This window comes from Gorilla gorilla, chromosome 7 (genome assembly GCF_029281585.2).
Source record: "Gorilla gorilla gorilla isolate KB3781 chromosome 7, NHGRI_mGorGor1-v2.1_pri, whole genome shotgun sequence".
In the NCBI taxonomy this organism is placed as follows: domain Eukaryota; kingdom Metazoa; phylum Chordata; class Mammalia; order Primates; family Hominidae; genus Gorilla; species Gorilla gorilla.
The window spans coordinates 51,253,271-51,275,195 of NC_073231.2; the positions used below are offsets into that span (position 1 = coordinate 51,253,271).

General features: G+C 36.6%; 1 non-coding gene and 1 pseudogene across 1 annotated transcript; one reads left to right on the top strand and one right to left on the bottom strand.

Moving 5' to 3' along the window:
* Positions 1-205: 205 nt before the first annotated feature.
* Positions 206-2,700, bottom strand: LOC101140667 (tropomyosin alpha-4 chain-like; annotated as a pseudogene).
* An 18,889-nt stretch (positions 2,701-21,589) lies between these two features.
* On the top strand, positions 21,590-21,651 carry LOC115935677 (U7 small nuclear RNA). The gene has a single exon (XR_004071297.1). It is a non-coding gene; the product is annotated as a U7 small nuclear RNA (small nuclear RNA).
* The last annotated feature ends 274 nt before the right edge of the window (positions 21,652-21,925 follow it).

The window sequence follows — 21,925 nt, forward strand, 5'->3', positions numbered from 1 at the left end:
GGTGTGTGATGTTCCCCACCCTGTGTCCATATGTTCTTATTGTTCAATTCCCACCTATAAGTGAGAACATGCAGTGTTTGGTTTTCTGTCCTTGCAATAGTTTGCTCAGAAGGATGGTTTCCAGCTTCATCCATGTCCCTATAAAGGACATGAACTCATTCCTTCTTTAGAGCTGCATAGTATTCCATGGTGTATATGTGCCATATTTTCTTTTTTTTTTTTTTGTAGTTTATGTAAAAATTTATTTGACCAAAATGTAGAAAAAGTGATACTATTACATATGATACAGTTGCAAGAATCTAAAGTAAAGTGTGGATTTTATTCCATTGCACAATTTGCTAGTGTATTTCCTGGGTAGTGTGGTGCTGAATAAATAGGAGTGGGGTGGTGGGGTGGGGTGGGTAAGGGATTCAGGTAATTCAGAAGCAGGGTGATTTTTAGTCAGAATTGTAAACTTTAGTCGGCCCCCACATGCTACTGGGGAATGTGGAATGTTCCAGCTCTAAGATGTTAACGGAGAAAAGAGAAGTCAAACAAAGCCCATATGTGCAGCCCTGTCTACAGAATCCTTCATCATCCAGTTTAATCAGGAGTTTCTTGGTCTTTTATTAACTTGGTCCCAAAGAAGGAATTCAAGTCCTAGATAAGTAAATCTTCAATTTGCTGTTCCCTGAAGTATGGAAATGAAGTTGGGCCAATTTTTAATGTCTGCTGCCAGAGAGGCCCTTTCTGCTAATAGATAAAAACTCTTTTGCTCAACTTAGTAATGACTTGTAGTCTTCTGGATATGGCTGATCTGAATTGGACTGAACTCTACCATATTCCTGCTGAGTGGGTCATTATTGGAATGAGACATTTGCTCTTCAGAGAACAACTTTATTTTTATTTTTTTTTGAGATGGAGTCTCACTCTGTCGACCAGGCTGGAGTGCAGTGGTGCAATCTCGGCTCACTGCAGTCTCCACTTCCTGGGTTCAAGCGATCCTTCTGCCTCAGCCTCCTGAGTAGCTGGGACTACAGGCAGGTGTCACCATAATTTTTGTATTTTTAGTAGAGACATAGTTTTGCCATGTTGGCTGGGCTGGTCTCGAACTCCTGACCTCAAGTGATCTGGCATCCCAAAGTGTTGGGATTACAGGCAAAAGCCACCTTTCCTTACAGGCGAAAGCCGGCCAGGGAAATATGCAAAAGAACATCATATCAAGGATCTATTACTTACCATCTATTAATTACTATATGTGGGTAATTATGACTATTTCCCAAGCGTTCTACGTTGACTGCTTGAGAGGATGTTTGTTCTGCATGGTGGAGTGTGGAGAAGGGCCAAGATTCTTAGGTTAATCTATCTGTGGGTTATGACTTCCCACAATAACCACCCTGGCCCCCACCAGCCCTTTTATTGGCTCTGGATGGAAAATCCCTACCCATGTGATGGTCCCTGGTCTCTCCTATAGTTTGACCAACAGTTGACCCAAAAGGTTATGGTCTTTAGTGTTTTAATTATATCCACGACTGGATACTGAGGTCTGTGTTCTTCAAAGTGTGGGGCTGCCTATTCTCCCAGGAACCAAATGGCCTCCGTCTTAAGAAAGTATGCTTACTAGGAAATATCCTGCCTACCTTAGGAATAAATGCAACTTAAGGAAAAAATAAGAGAGATGAAAAAGCTGGTGCCATTTGAAAAAAAAAAAAAGGGGGAAGGAATGAGATTTAACTGGTGCTCAAAACTTCTTCGGTACAAAATATTTGGTCATGTATTCATAATTTGCTTGACATTTCCAGCAAAGCGAAGATGGCAATAACAAAAGGAACTTCTTAAAAGAGAAGAGAAAGACCCACGGAGCTCCGGAGTTTCTGTTGGAACAAGACTCTTCTGTTTTGCTTATATACAGTTAAGTTCGGTTAGTGTCTGATCCAGTGTCTGATGTAAGCCCATGTTCTCTTCTTTGGCCTGGGCAAGTTTCCCTTCCAGGTCATCAATTGTCTTTTCCAGTTTTGCAACCGTTCTCTCTGCAAATTCAGCAGGGGTCTCAGCCTCTTTCAGTTTGTCAGACAGAAGTTTAATTTCTTCTTCATATTTGTCCTCTTTTTCAGAATACTTTTCAGATGCAGCTTCCAGCGATTTCAGATTGTTGGTAACATTCTTGAGTTCTTTTCCACATCACCACATTTTAGTTCAGACACCTTCGCACGCACCTTCACACGCTCCTCTGCCCTCTCCAGCTCACCCTCCAGGATGACCAGCTTACGAACTACCTTCTAGTATTTGCGGTCAGCCTTTTCCGCAATGTGCTTGGCCTCTTTGAGCTGCATCTCCTGAATCTCCATCTTCTCCTCATCCTTCATGGCCCAGTTTTCTATCACCTTCATTCCTCTTTCACTCTCATCTGCAGCTTTTTCTGCCTCCTCCAGCTTCTGCAGGGCTGTGGCCAGTCGTTCCTGAGACCTGTCCAACTCCTCCTCAACGAGCTGGATGCGTCGGTTGAGGGCGGCCACATCACCTTCAGCTTTCTCGCGCCGCTGGTGCTTGCAGTTCAGCTCCCGCTGCAGGCCCTGCGCGGTCTTCTGCCTCCTCCGCCTGCTACCGCAGGGCCTGGATCTCGCGTTACACCGCCTCCAGGAAGTTAAGGCGGCGCGGAGGCACGGAGGCGCAGGGGCAGCTGCGGACCTCGTCTGGGCTCGGCTCCACCCAGAGCTGCATGGCCGCGCCTGGCCCCCCAATCCTTTGCCTGTGAGGGGGCCTCCCCCGCCTCTCCCCGCCCCCCTGCCACATTTTCTTAATCCAGTCTATCACTGATGGACATTTGGGTTGGTTCGAAGTCTTTGCTATTGTCAATAGCGCCGCAATAAACATACGTGTGCATGTGTCTTTATAGCAGCATCATTTATAATCCTTTGGGTATATGCCCAGTAATGGGATGGCTGGGTCAAGCGGTATTTCTAGTTCTAGATCCTTGAGGAATGGCCACACTGACTTCCACAATGGTTGAACTAGTTTACAGTCCCACCAACAGTGTACAAGCTTTCCTATTTCTCCACATCCTCTCCAGCACCTGTTGTTTCCTGACTTTTTAATGATCGCCATTCTAACTGGTGTGAGATGGTATCTCATTGTGGTTTTGATTTGCATTTCTCTGATGACCAGTGATGATGAGCATTTTTTCACGTGTCTGTTGGCTGCATAAATGTCTTCTTTTGAGAAGTGTCTGTTCATATTCTTTGCCCACTTTTTGATGGGGTTGTTTGATTTTTTCTTGTAAATTTAAGTTCTTTGTAGATTCTGGATATTAGCCCTTTCTCAGATGGGTAGATTGTAAAAATTTTCTCCCATTCTGTAGGTTGCCTGTTCACTCTGATGTAGTTTCTTTTGCTGTGCAGAAGCTCTTTAGTTTAATTAGATCCCATTTGTCAATTTTGGCTTTTGTTGCTGTTGCTTTCGGTGTTTTAGTCATGAAGTCCTTGCCCATGCCTATGTCCTGAATGGTATTGCCTAGGTTTTCTTCTAGGGTTTTTATGGTTTTAGGTCTAAATTTAAGTCTTTAATTCATCTTGAATTGATTTTTGTATAAGGTGTAAGGAAGGGATCCAGTTTCAGCTTTCTACATATGGCTAGCCAGTTTTCCCAGCACCATTTATTAAATAGGGAATCCTTTCCCCATGTCTTGTTTTTGTCAGGTTTGTCAAAGGTCAGATGGCTGTAGATGTGTGGTATTATTTCTGAGGGCTCTATTCTGTTCCATTGGTCTATATCTCTGTTTTGGTCCCAGTACCATGCTGTTTTGGTTACTGTAGCCTTGTAGTATAATTTGAAGTTAGATAGTGTGATGCCTCCAGCTTTGTTCTTTTGGCTTAGGATTGTCTTGGCAATGCAGGCTCTCTTTTGGTTCCATGTGAACTTTAAAGTAGTTTTTTCAATTCTGTGAAGAAAGTCATTGGTAGCTTGATGGGGATGGCATTGAATCTATAAATTACCTTGGGCAGTATGGCCATTTTCACGATATTGATTCTTCCTATCCATGAGCATGGAATGTTCTTCCATTTGTTTGTGTTCTCTTTTATTTTGCTGAGCAGTGGTTTGTAGTTCTCCTTGAAGAGGTCCTTCACAGCACTTGTAAGTTGGATTCCTAGGTATTTTATTCTCTTTGAAGCAATTGTGAATGGCAGTTCACTCATGATTTGGCTCTCTGTTTGTCTGTTATTGGTGTATAAGAATGCTTGTGATTTTTGCACATTGATTTTGTATCCTGAGACTTTGCTGAAGTTGCTTATCAGCTTAAGGAGATTTTGGGCTGAGACGATGGGGTTTTCTAAATATACAATCATGTCATCTGCAAACAGGGACAATTTGACTTCCTCTTTTCCTAATTGAATACCCTATATTTCTTTCTCCTGCCTAATTGCCCTGGCCAGAACTTCCAACACTGTGTTGAATAAGAGTGGTGAGAGAGGGCATCCCTGTCTTGTGCCAGTTTTCAAAGGGAATGCTTCCAGCTTTTGCCCATTCAGTATGATATTGGCTGTGGGTTTGTCATAGACAGCTCTTATTATTTTGAGATACGTCCCATCAATACCTAGTTTGAGAGTTTTTAGCATGAAGGGCTGTTGAATTTTGTCAAAGGCCTTTTCTGCAACTATTGAGATAGTCATTTGGTTTTTGTCTTTGGTTCTGTTTATGTGATGTGTTACGTTTATTGATTTGTGTTTGTTGAACCAGCCTTGCATCCCAGGGATGAAGCCAACTTGACCATGGTGGATAAGCTTTTGATGTGCTGCTGGATTTGGTTTGCCAGTATTTTATTGAGGATTTTTGCATCGATGTTCATTAGGGATATTGGTCTAAAATTCTCTTTTTTTTGTTGTGTCTCTGCCAGGCTTTTGTATCAGGATGATATTGGCTTCATAAAATGAATTAGAGAGGATTCCCTCTTTTTCTATTGATTGGAATAGTTTCAGAAGGAATGGTACCAGCTCCTCTTCATACCTCTGGTAGAATTCGGCTGTGAATTCGTCTGATCCTGGACTTTTTCTGGTTGGTAGGCTATTAATTATTGCCTCAATTTCAGAGCCTGTTATTGGTCTATTCAGGGATTCAAATTCTTCCTGGTTTAGTCTTGGGAGAGTGTATGTGTCCGGGAAATTATCCATTTCTTCTAGATTTTCTAGTTTATTTGCATAGAGATGTTTATAGTATTCTCTGATAGTAGTTTGTATTTCTGTGGGATCAGTGATGATATCCCCTTTATCATTTTTTATTGCATCTATTTGATTCTTCTCTCTGTTCTTCTTTATTAGTCTTGCTAGTGGTCTATCGATTTTGTTGATCTTTTCAAAAAGCAACTCCTGGATTCATTGATTTTTTGAAGGTTTTTTGTGTCTCTGTCTCCTTCAGTTCTGCTCTGATTTCCTGTCTCCTGCTAGCTTTTGAATGTGTTTGCTCTTGCTTCTCTAGTTCTTTTAATTGTGATGTTAGGGTGTCAAATTTAGATCTCTCCTGCTTTCTCTTGTGGGCATTTAGTGCTATAAATTTCCATCTACACCCTGCTTTAAATGTGTCCCAGATATTCTGGTATGTCGTGTCTTTGTTCTCATTGGTTTCAAAGAACATCTTTATTTCTGCCTTCTTTTTGTTATGTACCCAGTGGTCATTGTGGAGCAGGTTGTTCGGTTTCCATGTAGTTGAATGGTTTTGAGTTAGTTTCTTAATCCTGAGTTCTACTTTGATTGCACTGTGGTCTGAGAGACAGTTTGTTGTAATTTCTGTTCTTTTACATTTGCTGAGCAGTGCTTTACTTCCAACTATGTGGTCAGTTTAGGAATAAGTGTGATGTGGTGCTGAGAATAATGTATATTCTGTTGATTTGGGGTGGAGAGTTCTGTAGATGTCTATTAGGTCTGCTTGGTGCAGAGCTGAGTTCAATTCCTGGATATCCTTGTTAACTTTCTGTCTCATTGATCTGTCTAATGTTGGCAGTGGGGTGTTAAAGTCTCCCACTATTATTGTGTGGGAGTCTAAGTCTCTTTGTAGGTCTCTCAGGACTTGCTTTAGGAATCTGGGTGCTCCTGTATTAGGTGCATATATATTTAGGATAGTTAGCACTTCTTGTTGAATTGATCCCTTTACCATTATGTAATGGCCTTCTTTGTCTCTTTTGATCTTTGTTGGTTTAAAGTCTGTTTTATCAGAGACTAGGATTGTAACCCCTGCTTTTTTTTGTTTTCCATTTGCTTGGTAGATCTTCCTCCATCTCTTTATTTTGAGCCTATGTGTGTCTCTGCAGGTGAGATGGGTCTCCTGAATATAGCACACTGGTGGGTCTTGACCTTTTATCCAATTTGCCAGTCTGCGTCTTTTAATTGGAGTATGTCTTTATCAGCAGTATGAAAACAGACTAATATGGCTTCCTTAAACAAAATAATTATCAGCTAAGAATTTTGTATCCTGTGAAATTAAGCTTCATAAAGGAAGAAGAGATAAAACCCTTTTCAGACAAACAAATCCTGAGAGAATTCACCACTACTAAGCCAGCATGACAAAAAAAAAATGCTAAAAGGATTTCTAAATCTTGAAACAAAATCTTGAAATACACCAAAATAGAACATCCTTAAAGCATAAATTTCACAGGATCTGTATAACAATAACACAATGAAAAAAAAAACCATATTCAGGCAGCATCTAGCATGATGACTAGAAGAGTACCTTGCATTTCAATACTAACATTGAATGTAAATGGCCTAAATGCTCCTCTTAAAAGATGCAGAATTGCAGAATGAATAAAAATCCACCAACCAAATATCTGTCATCTTCAAGAGACTCACCTAACACATAAAGACTCACATAACCTTAAGGTAAAAAGATGAAAAAAATATATTCCATGTAAATCAAAACCAAAAGCAAGCAGGAGTAGCTATTCTATCAGACAAAACAGACTTTAAGGCAACAACAGTTAAAAAAGACAAGGAGGGATATTATATAATGATAAAAGGATTAGTTCAACAGGAAAACATCACAATCCTAAATATACATGCATCTAACACTGGAATTCCCAAATTTATAAAACAATTACTACCAGACCTAAGAAATGAGATGGATGGCAACACAATAATAGTGGGGGACTTAAATACTCCACTGACAGCACTAGAGAGGTCATCAAGACAGAAAGTCAACAACAAAAGTGGACTTAAACTCCACCCTAGAACAATTAGACTTAACAGATATTACAGAATAGTCTACACAACAACTACAGAATATACATTCTTTTCATCAGCACATGAAACATTCTCCAAGATTGACCATGTAATAAGCCACAAAACAAGTCTCAATAAATTTAAGAAAATCAAAATTATATCAAATATTCTCTGAGACTACTGTATAATAAAATTGAAAATTAAATCCAAAAAGAAACCCCCAAAAACTATACAAACATATGAAGATTAAATAATCTTCTCCTGAAAGATCTTTGAGTCAACAATAAAATCAAGAAGGAAATTTAAAAATTCTTTGAACTGAACAATAATAGTGACACAACCTATCAGAACCTCTGGGGTACAGCAAAACACAGTGCTAAGAGGAAGTTCATAGCATTAAATGCGTATGTCAAAAAGTCTGAAAGAGCACAAATAGACAATCTAAGCTCACACTTCAAGGAACTAGAGAAACAAGAACAAACCAAACCCAAACCTAGCAGAAGAAAAGAAATGACAAAGATCAGAACAGAACTAAATGAAATTGAAATAATTAAATACAAAAGATAAATAAAAAAGCTGGTTCTTTGAAACCATAAACAAAATCAATATACCATTTGTAAGCTTGGCCAAGAAAAGAAGAGAGAAGATCCAAATAAGGCCAATTAGGAATGAAACAGGAGATACTACAACCATACCACAGAAATACAAAAGATTATTCAGGACCGCTATGAATACCTTTATGCACACAAACTAGAAAATCTAGAGGAGATGGATAAATTCCTGGAAAGATACAACACTGCTAGATTAAACCACGAAGAAATAGAAACTCTGAATAGACCAATAAGAAGTAGCAAGATGGAAACAGTAATAAAAAAAATTGCCAACAAAAAGTCCTGGACCAGAGGGATTCACAGTTGAATTCTATCAGATATTCAAAGAAGATTTGTTACCAATCTTATAGAAAATATTCCAAAAGTCAAAGAGGGAATCCTCCCTAAATCATTTTATGAAGGCAATATCACCCTAATATCAAAACCAGGAAAAGACATAACAACAACAACAACAAACCATAGCCCAATATGAAAATAGATGCAAAAATCCTCAACAAATTACCAGCTAACCAAACCCAACAACATATCAAAAAGATAATCCACAATGATCAAGTGGGTTTCATACCAGGGATGCAGGGATGGTTTAACATAAGCAAGTCAATAAACGTGATACACTACATAAATAGCATTAAAATAAAAAATTACATGATCATCTCAGCAGATGCAGGAAAAGCATTTGACAAAATCCAGCATCACTTTAAAACTAAAACCCTCAGCAATAGAAGGGACATATCCTAATGTTAAAAAGCCATCTATGAAGATCCCATAGCCAACATTATACTGAATGGGAAAGAGTTGAAAGCATTTTGCCTGAGAACTGGAACAAGACAAGGATGCCCACTTTCACCACTTCTATTCAACCTAGTACTGGAAGTCCTAGCCAGAGCAATCAGACAAGAGAAATAAATAAAGGACATCCAAATCTGTAAAGAGGAAGTCAAACTGTTCCTGTTCGCCAATGATATAATCGTATACTTAGAAAACCCTAAATACTCATCCAAAAAGCTCCTAGATCTGATAAATGAATTTAGTAAAGTTTCAGGATACAAAATCAATGTACACAAATCAGTAGCACTGCTATACACCAACAGCAAGCAAGCTGAGAATCAAATCAAGAATTCAATCCCTTTACCATAGCTGCAAATAAAATAAAATAAAATAAAACAAAATAAAATAATAAAATAAAATACTTAGAACTATATCTAACTAAGGATGTGAAACAGTGCTGAAAGAAATCATAGATGGTCAGACATGGTGGCTCACGCCTGTAATCCCAGCACTTTGGGAGGCCGAGGTGGGTGGATCATGAGGTCAGGAGTTCAAGACCAGCTTGACCAACATGCTGAAACCCCATCTCTACTAAAAACAAAACAAAACAAAGTTAGCCAGGCGTGGTGGCATGTGCCTGTAATCCCAGCTACTCAGGAGACTGAGACAGGAGAATTGCTTGAACCCAAGAAGTGGAGGTTGCAGTGAGCAGAGATTGAGCCACTGTCCTCCAGCCTGGGTGACAGAGGGAGACCCTGTCTCAAAAAAAAAAAAAAAAATTGCAGATGACACAAACAAATGAAAACACATCACGTGCTCATGGTTGGGTAGAATCAATGTTGTGAAAATGACCATACTGCCAACATCAATCTATAAATTCAATGTAATTCCTATGAAAATACCCTCACCCTTTTTCACATAACTAAAAAAAAATCCTAAAATTCATACAGAACCAAAAAAAAAAAGCCTGTATATTCAAAGTAAGACTAAGCAAAAATAGCAAATCTGGAGGCATCACATTACCTGACTTCAAAGGTTACTATAAGTCTACAATTACCAAAACAGCATGGTACTGGTATAAAAATAGGCAAGTAGACCAATGGAACAGAATAGAGAACCCAGAAATAAAGCCAAATACTTACAGCCAACTGATCTTTGACAAATCAAAACAAAACCTAAAGTGGGGAAATGACACCCTATTCAACAAATGGTGCTGGGATAATTGAAAAGCCACATGTAGAAGAATGAAACTGGCTCCCATCTTTCACCTTATACAAAAATCAACTCAAGATGAATCTAAGACCTGAAACCATAAAAATTTTAGAAGATAACATCAGAAAAAAATCTTCTAGACATTGGCTTAGGCAAAGATTTCATGACCAAGAACCCGAGAGCAAATGCAACAAAAACAAAGATAAATAGATGGAACTTAATTAAACTAAAAAGCTTCTGCACAGCAAAAGAAATAATCAGCGAAGTAAGCAGACAAATCACAGAATGGGAGAAAATATTTGCAAACTATGCATCTGACCAAGGACTAATACCCAGAATATACAAAGAACTCAAAAAAAGAAACCAAAACCAAATAATCCCATCAAAAAGTGAGCTAAGGACATGAATAGACAATTCTCAAAAGAAAATATACAAATGGCCACAAACATGAAAAAATGCTCAACATCACTAATTATCAGGGAAATGCAAATCAAAACCACAATGTGATGCCACCTTACTCCTGTGAGAAAGGCCATAATTAAAAAATGAAAAAAAATAATAGATGATGGCATGGATGTAGTGAAAAGGGAACACTTTTACACTGTTGGTGGGAAAGTAAACTAGTACAACCACTATGAAAATCAGTATGGAGACTCCTTAAAGAAGTAAAAGTAGAACTACCATTTGATCTAGCAACCCCACTACTGGGTAATCACCCAGAGGAAAAGAAGTCATTATATGGAAAAGTCACTTGCACATACATGTTTATAGCAGCACAATTCACAATTGCAAAAATATGGAACCAGCCTAACTGCTCATCAACCAACAAGTGGATAAAGAAAATACGGTTGCATTTGCAGCAACCTGGATGGAGTTGGAGACCATCATTCTAAGTGAAGTAACTCAGGAATGGAAAACCAGATGTCATATGTTCTCACTTATAAGTGGAAGCTAAGCTATGAGGATGTAAAGGCATAAGAATGACATAATGGACTTTGGGGACTGGGGGGAGTGGGGGAGGGAGTGAGGGATAAAAGACTACACATTGGGTATAGTGCACACTGCTTGGGTGATGGGTGCACCAAAATCTAGAAATCACCACTAAAGAACCTATCCATGTAATGAAACACCACCTTTCCCCACAAACCATTGGAAAAAAAAATATTAACCTTTGGGTGATCACCTATAAAGTGAAGGTAAATTTTTTGATCCCTGATTCTGAATGCTATTTAATATTTAAAAGTTGAAGAGAAGAAGGAAAGTTATCAGACAAGACTAAAAGAAGTGAGCAGTGAGAAAAAACAAAAGAAAGTGTTATCTCAGAAGCCAAGTTATGAAAGGGTTTCTAAAGGATGGCATCATCAACTGCATTAAATATTGTTGGAAAGCCTAGTAAAATAAAGTGAGAACTGACTTGCTCTCATGGGTCTGGGATTCCCCTCTCCTACTTGGAAACACCCAGCATTCCAGACTGGTGAAGCTACTTCTACTCTGTTAGGCAGCACCAGGAGTGATAGTAGCATCAGATAAAGCAGATGAGAATAACAAAGCAAAGGGTCTGAAAATTGAACTGCTCTTGAAATCATAGTCTACAAAAGGAGGCCAGGACCTTGTAATCAACATAAACAGTGTGACTGCCTGCTAAAATACAAGATATAAATAAGATCCAGAGGCTAACATAACATCCAAAATACAAAGAAATCCTGTCTCATACAAGAAAATCAACCTGAAGGAGAAAAGGCAATCTACACCAAAAGGTAAGGCTCATACTGAGATGAGTCAGATGTTGGAATTATTCGAAAAGGATTTTAAAGCAGCCCACATACATGCTGCAATAATCAATTATAAATTCTTTTGAAACAAAAATAAACCCAGTCATGAAATAGAAATTATAAAAAGAACCAAATAGAAATTAAAGAACCAAAAAACATAATAATGGAAAAATAAATTTGCCGAATGGACTTAATATTAGAGTGGATATGACAAAGGAGAGAATCAGTGAATTTAAAGACATATCAATAAAATTTTTCCCAATCCAAACAACAGGGAGAATGCAGACTGTAAAATAAACAAACAGAAAACAAAAATAGCACCTCCAACACCTGTGGGACAAAATCAAAAGATCCATCATGTGTTGTATTAGAAGCCCACAGGATGGAGAAAGTGAACCTGAAAGAGTATTCAAGGAAATAATGGCTAAAAACTTCCCAAATTGGGCAAAAGACATAATCTTGCAGATTCAAGAAGCTGAGTGATCTCAAATAGAATAAACTCAAAGAAACCTGTGCCAAGACATATCATAAATAAATTTCTAAAAATAACTGAAGACAAAAAAATATATATTGAAAGCAGCCATAGAGAAACAATGCATTTCCTATAGGGACACCAATTCAAGTGATGATGAACTTTCATCTGAAAGCACAGAGAACAAAAGGGCTAAAAGAAAATAACTTTCAACTGTCAATTCTACGTTCAACAAAAGTGTACTTCAAAAATTAAGGCAAAATAAATACTTTTTCAGATGAAGGAAAACAAAAAGAGTGTGTTGCCAGCAGGTCTACTGTTAAAGGTTGATGAAAGGAAATTCTTAAAATGAAAAGGAAATGATAAGAGAAAGAACCTCAGAGCACTAGGAAAGAAGGAGGAATAAAAAGAAGTATAGCTACACGTAATAGTCTATCCTTTTCCTCATGAGTTTTATAAATCATATTTTATGAATGAAACAAAAAGTTTAACATCATCTCAGACTCAAGACAATGGTACTTAAAATGGCAAAGGTAAAATAAAGTGTTAAAATATTGATATCAGTAGAGGAATTATTTGTCATACATATATACAGTAACACACAGAGCAACCACTATAAAACATACACAAAAAACAATATAAAAAAGCCAAGATAGAATCCGAAGAAATGTTCAAGTAATGTATCATAAGGAGTGAGAGAGAGAGGAAAGAAAACAAATAGTTTTATGTAAAGTTAAAATTGGAAGTTTCTTGAAAAATTCAACATGTAATCATCCATAATCCAGCAATTGCACTCCTATGCATTTTACATGTTCACATATAATTGTTCATAGCAAACTTTTTTATCCATAATTGCCCCAGACTGGAAGCAGCTCAGATGTTCTACAACGGATGAATGGTTAAAGAAACTGTGGTACACCCATACCACTGAACACTACTCAGGAAAGAAAAGGAACAGACTATTGATACATGCAACAACTTGCATGAATGTCTAGGATGAAACAATTAATCTCTAAAGTTTACATACTCTATAATTCCATCAATATAGCATTTTGAAATGACAAAATTTTCCAAATGGAGAACGGATTTATGGTTGTAAGAGACTGGGATACAGGAGTCAGGGAGTAGCTGGATGTGGAATGGGAGAGAGGTCCACATCCATATATTAAGACTGAGTGAACTTTCATTATTTTATTAGTGCCAAAATATTCTCTCTCTCTCTCTCGTTCTCTCTCAATGGTAGCAGAAATAAAGAGGGAAGAGGGAGAAATTAGTTTCCAAAGGGTAACTTTGACTGGTGAGACCTGGAGTCCTGTTTATTCGTAACTGTACTACAAAAACGACATAGGGCTGACAAGTGCTGTTATTTAACAAGCAGCAGCCTGAGAGAGTTGAGCAAACAATCTCCATGTATTTCAAATGATCACCAAAACCAAGAATGGAGCAATGAGAGGATAAGCGTAATGCATTAACTGAGTCACTGTCTCCATTTCTTCCTGGGAAAATGCAAAAATACAAAACACACACACCCAAAAGGATACAATGAAATCCCTTCTGAGATGTCTTTCATTTTACTGGGAGACAGGATGTGACTTAAATAGATTTTATGGTATTCTTAAAAAATAAAATTACCTTGAGTAAGGACATGATATAAATCACAAGTAGTATGTTCTGTGAAAATGTCATGGAGAAGAATTCCATAGCTGCAGATCTTTTATCTAAAAATAAACAAAAGACAGCAATTACACATTGCCCTGCATAAAACACTGAGCAATTAAAGTTGCATAGGTTTTTCAAAAATTCCAATATATTCAGTACTATGCTTACAACACCTTTTCCAACATGAATACACTTCTACATGAAAAAATCCATTAGTGCTTTCTTTAAGCCAGATTGCTTGGTAGACAAGCTCTAAGAATTATCAGTCTTAATCAAAAAGGCATGTGTCTATGGAACAGTTTTTTTTTTCTTTTCCCTCCTTTTAGCGTCTTTGTCATGTGATAAATTAATTATTCACATTTATATCCACTTCACTTTTATGTAGAGACTAGGCCTATATCAAGTATCTCTTTGTTTATCTATCTTAGTCAAAGTTTGGTCTGATTTGGCCTAATTTATCTTGTTCCCTTAAAGAAACATTTTCTAATGCCCTAATCTGTTTCCTATAAAAACACATAATCCCATATTCCTGAAGTCTCAATTACTTTTCCAATAAACATTTTCCTATGTCGTTCATTAAATATCACTATTGTTGTATTAGTTTGCTAAGGCTGCTGTAGCAAATAGGACAAACTGGGAGGTTTAAAGTGGCAGAAATTTGTTCTCTCACAGATCTGGAGTCTAGTGGCTCCAAAGTCAAGGTCTTGGCAGGGCCCTGCTCCTCCTGAAGCCTCCTGGGAAAAGTCTTTCCTTGCCTTTTCTGTTTTCCACTGGTTGCTGGCAGTTCTTGGTGGCAGATGCATGACTCCACTCTTTGCTTCCATTGTTGTATGGATTCTCTCTGTGAATCTCTGTCCAGTTTTTCCTCTTCTTATAAGGACATTAGTTATTAGATTTGAGTCCACCCTAATTCAGTATGTCCTGATTTTAATTTAATTACATCTGTAATAACCCTATTGCCAAGTAAAGTAATATTCACACATACTGAACATACCTAACATATCAAGTTAGGACTTGAACACAATTTTTGGGGAAAGCAATTGAACCCAAACAATTCAGAAGTTATATCTTAACTCATGCTAGTAGATTATGATAAGAAAGATATGTGTTAGTTAATAGTGTTCACATGCAACTCTAAGATTAATAAAATATTTTTCTGATTATAGTTTTCTTAATGTAATTAAAGTAACTGAGAAAATATACACATGATTTCCAGCTTTTTACACTTACAGGGATATGTCAACTTGAATAGAGAAAAATTAAGTCATGTTCACAGTTGAGTATAATTTACATAGTATTTTGAATAATGAAGGATTTGTTTACTTCTGCATGGATGATTCCTGTATATGATACATATTTGAAAAGCACAAAAAGAAATAATCTTTCATCCTTCTTCCAGCCATTTCCTTCCCTAGAAACAATTATGGTATTAGTACTTCGTGAATTTTTCCAGAAATATTTTTCGCACATACAAGCTATATATGTATGTATATATGTATGTATGCATGTATGTATCTATCTATCTATCTAACCTTTTATCTATCTCTATTATCTATCTATTAAAAAGGCACAACACATAAATTGTAGCATAGTATCCACATTCTGCACCATTCTCTTTCACTTAATAAACAAAACTCACTTTTTACCCCTTATTCTCTTCTAGGTACTGTCCTATTTCTTCAGCTTCTTTTTATCAAAGCACCTCCAGCAAGTCTCTCCACATTGTTCCCTTTGACTCACTTCCTCCTCCCCCTTGCCCCCTCCCCACTCCACTAGAATTGCCTCCACCATCCAATAGTGATCCCCTGCATCACTGTCACTTTCACTTACCCTATCTTCCTACACGTCACTTCCTCCTATTAATCATGATAATTTATGTATATTTGTTAATTGGTTGTCTCTCAACTAGAATGTAAGCTCCACAAGTGCAGGGGCATTAATTGTCTTAGTAGCTATTTTACTCCCAGCAGCAATTTGATGATGAAAAATAGTATCTTGTAGTTTTAATTTACACTTCTCTTAATATGAGAGAGGGTGATCACCTTTTCAGATGTTTAAGAGTTATTTCTATTTTTGTTTTAATGTACTATCTGTACTATCCATACATATTCTTTGTCTATTTTTAATTAGGTCTTGGTTTTATTCTCATTGATTTGTAGGAATTTTATATGTCAGGAAAATTCGGATTTTTTTCCTCTGACCTGCTCTTCACCACCATACCACACAGTCCTTCCTTTCATTCCTCAGCTGGCCTCATTTGGATTTAAATATTCTTTGCTTTTCAAGCTCACTCCAATTTCCATGCTTTTGAAATACGCTGTCCTTCTATTACAGAGTTCATAAATTAGGTGCAGGCATCATTGTCCCCACGTTGTCTTCCCTTGCCCACCTTCATGCCAAAGTGGATTTACCATTCAGTTAGTTACTAGTATGGATGCTCAGTTTCCATAAGAAAATGTTAATCCTATCTTCTGTACTGCATATAATCAAAACATATAAATTCGCCACCAGTCAGCAACTTGGAATATTTATAAATCAGATTTATTGCCAGAAAATATAAGTTCACCTCTCTGCCCTTTCTGTAACTACTCATGTATCCTATTTGGCTTTTTTCACCAGAGAGCTTTGATCCAAATCAGCTAATCCCATTTAGCAACTTTTGGAGACCTTCGGTTGATAATATAATTATATCTCTATTAATAGCCATAACTTCTTTTAACTTTATATATTTATAAGCTACTTCAAAATCTTTTAGAAGTGGCATATAAAAAAATTTATATAACATCCAGTGGAATACCTGGCACATATATTAAAAAAAGAATAATGATATTCTGATGATTAAAGAATAAATTCTGTATAATGCTTTTTTCTTTTCTTAACTTTTAAGTTCATGGGTACATGTGCAGGATGTGCAGGTTTGTTGTAATACATAGGTAAATGTGTGTCATGGGGAAACTTTTATATGGATTACTTCATCAGACAGGTATTAAGTCTAGTACTCATTAGTTATTTTTCCTGATCCTCTCCCTCCTCCCACCTTCCAACCTCCAGTAGGCCCCAGTGTGTGCTGCTCCCCTCTATGTTTCCATGTGTTCTCATCATTTAGGTCCCACTTATAAGTGAGAACATGTGGTATTTGGTTTTCTGTTCCAGTGTTAGTTTGCTGAAGATAATGGCTTCCAACACCGTTCATGTCCCTGCAAAGGACATGATCTTGTTCCTTTTTATGGCTGCATAGTATTCCATGGTGTATATATACCACATTTGCTTAATCCAATCTGTTGTTGATGGGCATTTAGGTTGATTCCATGTCTTTGCTATTGTGAATAGTGCTGCAATGAACATTCACATCCATGTGCTTTTATGGTAGAATAATTTATATTCTTCTGGGTATATACCCAGTGATGGAATTGCTGGGTCGAATGTTAGTTCTCCTTTAAGCTCTTTGAGGAATTGCCATACTGCTTTCTATAATGGTTGAACTAATTTACACTACCATCACCAATGTATATACGTGTTTTTTTTTTTTCTCTACAACCTCACCAGCATCTGTTATTTTTGGACTTTTTAATAATAGGGATTCTGACTGGTGTGTGATGGTGTATCATTGTGGTTTTGATTTGCATTTCTCTAATGATCAGTGATATTGAGCTTTTTTCATATGCTAGTTAGCTGCAGGTATGTCTTTGCTTAGGATGATGGCCTCCAGCTCCAGCTTTTCTCAAATTAAGAAAAATCTTACATATAGAAGGTTGTTGAAACGGTAAAATATAGCATAATTTTTCAAAAAATAATAAAATGATTAGCAACTGTACATAGCTCCCAGCTCTAACATGAATGAATAACATGCAAAGTGTCTGTTTAATGTTAAGTTGTATTAGATAATATCTGCAGTTCAGGGTAGATTTAATTCCAGATTTGCTATTTCAAATGTAGCAATTGTAGATTTTCTTTTACTATCTTCTCCTTATAATAAGAAATAGATTATTTACATTGCAAAATTATACAAACAAATAGAGCGCCTTACACATAATGTGCTTGTGAATGAGAAGCATAGGTGAGTATAGTCATATACAAGTTCAGAAATCTCAGCTTTCTCAGAAATGGAAGGGAAAGCTCACAAATCATAATGTTATTGCAACATTTCTGGTAGAATGAGACATTTGGAGGGCAAAATTTAATGAAACACTTTGTATAACTTTTAAAGTTTTACATTTTAACTGACATTTGAATATATTAGACAACATAAAAAGAAACTTTCCATTTTAAACTCAGTATGTTGGAGTAAACAACTAATATACATAATATTACACCAAAAAGTGACATTATATCAGTATAATAGAAGTCTGGATTGAGTTTTGTTGAAATTTGATAAAGCTTGGCGAGATTACATTAAAAGTGGAAGAGAAAATTTCAAGCAAATTAAAAATTTTTAAATGACTCTATCCCAGTGTCATTCTTACTTTTTAAAATAATTCAATTAATTCATTAATGAGTGCTTATAATGTGTGCCGAGATTGTTTTGGACACTAGAATGAATGAATGGATGTTAATAGTTCAATATTTTAACTAGGCCTTTGAACTAAGCCTTTCAGGTTTTCATAAAACGTTTATTTTTGCATAGAAAATACCTGACCACCCATCTAGAATGTTCCAGAATGTTCTTGAATGTTCTCCATTCTGCCTACCTATTTTTTTTGTTTTATTTTAAACACTCAAGTCAATTCTATCTAGCCCCTTCTGTAGAACCTTTTATGACCCTTTGGCACAAGGCCTTGCATATAGTAGATGACCAATAAGTACTTGTTAGTTTAATATCAATGATGGAAACAGCATTCAAAATGTACTATAAATATGCCTTCAAACACATTCATTTTTATGAAGGACTAAACATGTGAATCTAGTACTATATGGTAAATAGAAATCTGCTAGAAGGGGGAAATATGGATTCCCCTAACTAAAGAGTTCTATAATTCAATAAATATAGATAAGTAAATAAGCCATCAAGGACAGGTGTATTTCAACTTAAAAGTTTACATGATTGCAAGAGTCAAATCTATCTTGAGTAGCCTTGGTAGACTTAGCAAATGAAAATATGGGCCACTCAGTTAAATGTGAATTTCAGATAAACAACAAAAAAGTTTTTTTGTAAAAGTATGGTGTTGTTTATCTGAAATTTAAATTTTACTAGGCTTCTTGTATTTTGTGTGGCAACCCTAATCTTGAGGAGTAGTTCTGTCCTGTTTTGTGCTAAAGGCCAACACTGGGTTTTCTAGTGGAGAAGTTAGTGGGCACACTGCCACTTTGTGGCAGCCAAGAGCAACGACATTATCGCTTTTGGGAGAAAAGAGGTGGTAGTCCAGTGATTATTTTATTTCCAGTGTGCATAACATATCAGATACTAAGATAAACTAAAGTGACCTTTAAAGAAAGAAGTATGGAAACCGCCATGCTTATCACAGATAACATTAGTTATGGTTGGCATGGTGGCAAGATTTATCTCCTTTCTGAAGAACTGATATGCCAACATTTCTACATAAGGTTTTGGAGAAATGGGAGGATGGCTTTACCAGTGAATATTGCCAGAAACAATATGTGAACTATTCTCATGTGACCGCCAGTAATTATAAGGAACTGCATATAAGAACATGATGGTATGAACTGCCAACACAGTTCTGCTTTTATTTAGCACTATCAAGCCAACGTTTGTTTTTACAAGACCTCTAAGGCAGTCATTTTTACCAGTAAGAAGGCGAAAGGATAAACCAATTTCCTGAAGATTGCATACCAGATCAATAATAGAGTTGGAGGGACGAGTAAAAATTCCCTACCTTCCAACCGTTGAAGACTTTCATTAACTCAGGATCACTATTGTTTTCTGAAATGAGCCTCTTTCAAGACCCTGAAAATATTATTTCAGAAATACTAGCCATACATGTGGAAGTAATAATCTTGTGATAATTTAAGGCATCCTTGTAGAAACTAAAGAAATCCCAAGTTAAAAATTCTCAGATATCTTCAGAATCTCCAAAGCAAACAGAACCTTCAAAAATTTATCTTCCATTGTCCCTTTTTCTTCTTAATGAATCATTCACCTTATACTTTTATGTTTTTTTGAAGAATAAGTATTCTTGAGATATAGTTATTTTTTAAATCCATACAAGAATATATTTAAAAGTTTGTTGACAATAAGCTGTCAAAAACTTATTTACTAATACTGTAAAAATTATTTTAATTAATCCTTAATTTTGTGTGGCTACACTTAACACTCAAACCTTGACAATAAACAGAGGTAGAAAGTAGAGGTCCAAATATACACCATATCATTATTTTCATTTGTATTAGAAACTACAGCAGGTATAATATATGTTAAAGTATTTGAAGCTATTTTTACCCCAAAAAATAAGAAGTTATTGGGCCTTATTCATCTTAAAAAAATTATGGGCTTAGTAGTTGTCAAGCAAAGGCAAATATTGGTTGATTTTCCAGAAGCCACAGTTGGCTATAATACTATATTGAGAGTGTTTCAGTTTCATCTTGATGGAAGATTACCCGATACATCAAAATTTCAGTAATTTGTCTACAGACAGTTGACAATTAGAAAAATATGTATGTCACATTATTTAGTTTAGCAATCTGCCAAATATGCCATGTAATTCTGTGATGGAAGAAACAGGCCAAGGTCATGCTGGCCTTAACCACTTGCTGGAAGAACTGCTGACCTTACACAACCCTTTAACAGTGAACTGGGTGCGCCAGAAAATAAGTAGATAGTGTGGAAAAGAGAGATCATATGAGACTGGGTGGGAAATGAGTATGAACAGAATCTACTACACTAACGCAAATTGTTTTGGTGTGTTTGTGTGATTTATAGTATGTGAAAAGATGGTCACAATGTATTCAGACAAAATCAGTACCATGCAGAATGCTTTACTAAAATACAGGTTTGTATCACAAAATAAGTTGCGGGTGATATTGGAAAGCGAGTGTTTCTGTTTTAAGAGTAGCTGGTCATAAGTTCAGGACTTCTTTTGCTACCTTTGTCCATAGAAATACAATGACTTCCAGGGCTTAGATCTTCCCTGTGCATTTGTATATAAGTACAGATGTGTGCTGCTATTATTGTTACTTATTTTGCTTACCAGTATTGCTTTTTTGTCACTCCTCTGCAATGTACCTTCCACCTCTTTGGTGTGTCTGAATAATATCCAGTTCCACTCTACCACTTTCTTCCCATTCTTAATCCAAATGATGTCATAACATAATTTATTCTTGCAGAGTTTATCTGGAAACTCACACAACAAGGCACAGTAATTATCCTATCTTTGACAATGAAGAAAACATGAATATATGAACAATGTTAATAATTAGCAGAGACCCAAGTTGTTTTATTTTTATGTATTTATTTTTTTAAGATGGATCTCGCTTTGCTTCCCAGGCTGGAGTAAAGTGATGTGATCATGGCTCACATGATCCCTGTGAGCTCAGTCTCTGTGAGGCTGCCTTGACCTCATGGGCTCAAGCAATCCTTTCCCCTTAGCCTGCTGAGTAGGGGGACCACAGGTGCGCACCACCATACAAGGTTCATTTTTGCATTTTTATTAGAGATGAGTTTTCACCAGGTTGTCCAAGCTGGTCTTCAATTCCTGGGCTAAAGCAATCCGGCCACCTTGGCCTCCCAAAATGCTGAGATTATAGGCGTGAGCCACTGTGCCCATGCCTACCCTCACCCCCCAAGTCACTTTAAAATCTGGACTTCATTTCATAAAGATACAGCCCTAAGAAATATTACACATGCTCAAATGAAATTATTTAAATCCTGTTCTATAGAAAGTGGAGTCCAATAAAAGAAATTGAAGGTAATAATATTCACTTGAATGTGTATGTGTTTTTCGGAATTCAAAAGAAACAAAGTGTTGCAGCTCTTTTAGAATTGATCTAGCAGGTCTTCGGGTTTTTAACTGGAAACCTTCCCCATGTGGAGAGAGGCTGAGAAACAATCAAAATACACATTCTAAAACTCCCAACGATTAGAGATTGTTTTTTATTACTAGTTCGGTTTTGATGATATGAGAATGATTATTTCCTTGGGAAAAGCTAGCACTTGAAAACAATACCATCATCTGAAAACTTGGCTTTCCTTGATCAAATAATATGAATTACTAATCAGTAATTCAAACAGTCTGTGGAAAGTTAATTTCAGAACTGAAGTGATTTTAAAAATCTATAGTAAAGGGATTCATAGTT